The sequence below is a fragment of the Mandrillus leucophaeus genome, unplaced genomic scaffold (assembly GCF_000951045.1).
Source record: "Mandrillus leucophaeus isolate KB7577 unplaced genomic scaffold, Mleu.le_1.0 Scaffold108, whole genome shotgun sequence".
NCBI lineage: Eukaryota > Metazoa > Chordata > Mammalia > Primates > Cercopithecidae > Mandrillus > Mandrillus leucophaeus.
The window spans coordinates 4,354,135-4,358,324 of NW_012098987.1; the positions used below are offsets into that span (position 1 = coordinate 4,354,135).

The following is a 4,190-nucleotide window of genomic DNA, read 5'->3' on the forward strand; positions in this document are numbered from 1 at the left end:
GTGAATGATAGCTATAGATTGGATAGATGAGTGAAAAAAGCAAGTCAAATAATATCCTCAAGAAAGAATGCTATTTTATACAACTTTTATTTTTTTTTTATTTTTTCTTTTTCTTCTTTTTTTTTTTTTTTTTTTTGAGACGGAGTTTCACTCTTGTCACCCAAGCTGGAGTGCAATGGGGCATCTTGGCTCACTGCAATCTCCGCCTCCCAGGTTCAAGCGATTCTCCTGTCTCAGCCTCCCGAGTAGCTGGGATTACAGGCACCCACCACCAGGCCTGGCTACGTTTTTGTATTTTTAGTAGAGATGGGGTTTCGCCATGTTGGCTAGGCTGGTCTCGAACTCCTGACCTCAGGTGATCCGTTCACTTCCATCTCCCAAAGTGCTGGAATTATAGGCATGAGCCACCGCGCCTGGCCTGCGTAAAACTTTTGAACAAAGGAAACTAAATCCACTAGATAAGGATTCATAGGTATGTGGTAAAACTATACAAACACTTCTCTACTTACAATGGGGTTACCTCCTGATAATCTATCATAAGTTGAAAATATCCTATGTCAAAAATGCATTTAATACACCTAACCTACCAAACATCATAGCTTAGCTTACCCTACCTTAAACATGCTCAGAACACTTACATTAGCCTATAGTTGGGCAAAGTCATCTAACACAAAACCTATTTTATAATAAAGTGTCTAATATAACCTGTAATTTATGGAATACTGTACTAAAAATGAAAACAGAATGGTTGTATGGGTACTCACCACATGGTTTCTACTGAATGCATATAGCTTTTGCATCACTGTAAAGTTAGGAAATCGAAGCAGAACCATCATAAGTCAGGGGTCGTCTGTAAAGGTAGGCACTAGAAAGGATAGTGGTTAACTCTTTTGTGAAGTTCGTGGGACCCTTTTTGGTAACCAACAGTACTGATTACCACATAGTCACACTATATGAATTAAAACGAAGGTCCTGGATGCACTTGGTGTCTCACGCCTGTAATCTCAGCACTTTGGGAGTATCACTTTAGGCCAGGAGTTCAGGTTACAATGAACTATGATTATGCCACTGCACTCTATCCTGGGTAACAGACACTCTCTCTAAAATTAAATTAAAACAATAAATAAAATAAATACAATTAAAATTAAATACAGAGGTTCTCAGAACATAGTCCTCCCCACCCCCACCAGGAATATCACCATCATCTGGGGACCTGTTAGAAATGCAAATTCCCAGGCCCCTTCTAGACCTATTGAACCAGAAGTTCTGGAAGTGGGGTGCAGCAATCTGTGTTTTATCCAGCCTACCAGGTAATTTTGATACACACCAAAGTTTGAGAACCACTAGATTAAGAGATAAGTTTTACTGGGGAAAGTAGAAACTTACAAAACCAAGAGAAAATACAGGTTCCCCGCTTCTCCCATCATCCCAAGGAGCAACACGTAGGGGGCCAGGGTACTCTGCTGGATACGTGGTGTGGGTTCGCATAATAGGAGAAGAATCCCATCCCCTTGTTGCTCTCCTTTTTATAGGGTACACACAAAAAGAACCTTGTCAGTAAGGAAATTACTAGAGCACCAGGCAATCTGTTTATAGGCCTTTTTTGTTTGTTTGTTTGTTTGTTTGTTTGTTCGTGATGGAGTCTCACTCTGTCGCCCAGGCTGGAGTGCAGTGGCGCGATCTCAGCTCACTGCAAGCTCCACCTCCTGGGTTCAAGCCGTTCTCCTGCCTCAGCCTCTCGAGTAGCTGGGACTACAGGTGTGAGCCACAGTATTCACTGTTCCTTATCTTAAATATTATGTAGGAATAATATTAGCTTATCAGATTAAATATATGAAAGAAATGTCAGAAATTCAAAGTAGCAATTCTCTTCAAAATGCAAATCAAACCCACAATGAGATAACATCTCATCCCAGTAAGAATGGCTATTATTAAAAAGTCAAAAAATAATAGATGCTGGCAAGGTTGCAGAGAAAAGGGATCACTTATATACTGTTGGTGGGAATGTAACTTAGTTCAGCCACTGTGGAAAGCAGTTTGGTGATTTCTCAAAGAACACAAAGTAGAATTACCATTCAACCCAGCCATACCATTATTGTGTATATACCCAAAGGAATATAAATGATTCTACCATAATGACACATGCACACATACGTTCATCACAGCAGTATTCACAATAGCAAAGACATAGAACCAACCTAGATGCTCATGAATGGTGAACTGGATAAAGACAATGTAGTACATATATACCATGGATTACTATGCAGCCATAAAAAAGAACAAGATCATGTTCTTTGCAGCAACATAGATGGAGCTGAAGGCCATTATTCTAAGTGAACTACCACAGGAACAGAAAAGCAAATACTGCATGTTCTCACTTACAAGTGGGAGCTAAGCATTGAGTACATATGGACGCAATGAAGGAAACAGCAGACACCAAGGCCTGCTTAAGAGTGAAGGGTGGGAGGAAGGTGGGAATCAACAAACCACCTATCTGGCGCTATGCTTATTACCTGAGTGATAAAATAATCAGTATATCAAACCTCCATGACACAAAATTTACCTTCATAGCAAGCCTGTACATATTCCTGAACCTGAAATAAAAGTTAAAAAAAATTACCTTTATGAATAAACAAATCCGTAGTCTTAAAAAGAATGAAAGTTGTATACTTGTATTTTTTCTTCACACTGATATAATCAGAAAAATATATGACTTTTTTTGTGGGGTGGAGACAGTCTCACTCTGTCTCTCAGGCTGGAGTGCAGTGGCACAATCTTGGCTCACTGCAACCTCTGTCTCCCGGGTTCAAGCATTTCTCGTGCTTCAGCCTCCCAAGTAGTAGCTGGGATTACAGGTGTGTGCCACCACACCCAGCTAATTTTTTCTTTTTTTTAGTAGAGACAGGGTTTCGCCATGCTTGCCAGGCTGGTCTTGAACTCCTGGCCTCAAGAGACCCACCCACCTCAGTCCCCCAAAGTGCTGAGATTACAGGCATGAGCCACTGCACACAGCCTGATATAGTTATTTTTTAAACCCAAATTATCAAATAAGTCTAGTTTAATTGCACGAACTTGATTTCTTTCTTTCTTTCTTTCTTTCTTCCTTCCTTTCTTTCTTTCTTTCTTTTTTAAGTGCTTTTGAGCTAGCAGCTTCTGTGAGAAGGATCTTTTTTTCTTTTTTTTTTTTTTTTAAAGCAGGCTATCACATTTAAAGCATTAGACATTCAATTTACATTGAGGAAATGTTGAGAATATTAGATTTCTATAAGTGCTTTTTAGTTTCTCTAAAAGGATTGTCATTTTAGGCCAGATAATTGTTTTGTCATGCAGGGCAATCCTAAGCATTGTGAGATGTTTGCAGCATACCAAACCTCTACTCATTAGATGCCAAAAGCGCCCCCAAATTGTAACAGCCAAAAATGTGTCCAGACATTGCCAAACATTCCTGAGGGAAGAGTGGTGATATTGCTCCAAAACAATCATAATGGTACTCTTTAAAGAGTATTCTAATTTATTTTACTTATACCCTCCCACGCCGTTCCCCCGCCGCCCCGAAGTAGGAATATATCCCAAACTCACACAGCCAGAGGTAAAGACTTTTCTCACTAGATGCTCAAAAACACAAGGCTCTTGCAGCTTCAGCGTAGCAAATTAGCAACGGGTCGTAAGCAATCAAAGGACACACACTCACCTGTCTGTTATCCTTTCCAGTGGACCCAAGACTGGTTTGTGCACAGAGTTAAACATGTGGAACTGTAAGTCCAATTAAACCTCTTTTTCTTCCCAGTCGTGGATATGTCTTTATCAGTAGCGTGAAAATGGACTAATATAGTTATCAAGTTTCTTCAGTTTTCTCCAATCTCAAAAAGCTCTTTAATCTTTGGAAGAGTACATGCCTTACCTTTTGTAGGATGGTCCTTGAGCTGGATGTTTCCTTATGATCAGACTCAGGTCATTCATTCACGGCAGGAGTATCATGGAAATGAAACTATGCCCTTCTAAGAGTATCAGCCATAGTACGGCGCATATGCCGTTGACTGTTTCCACCTCTGGTGATGATAACACTGGTCATCACCTGTCATGTTGGTGTCTGCCAAGTTTCTTCACTGTAAAGTCATAATTTTCCTCTTTGTAATGGATTCGTATTTTGTGGGAGGCAGATAATCTGCAATCACACCAATATCCTATTC

The 4,190-nt window shown here is 40.0% G+C and overlaps 1 protein-coding gene across 1 annotated transcript in view; it reads right to left on the reverse strand.

The window, feature by feature from the left end:
- The window catches only part of DYX1C1 (dyslexia susceptibility 1 candidate 1), an 89,185-nt gene extending 87,685 nt beyond the window's left edge, over positions 1-1,500 (reverse strand). The window contains exon 1 of the mRNA XM_011986712.1: positions 1,387-1,500. The gene's annotated coding sequence lies outside the window, so the exon portion shown is untranslated. The remainder of the gene's footprint in view (positions 1-1,386) is intronic.
- Between the last annotated feature and the right edge of the window lie 2,690 nt (positions 1,501-4,190).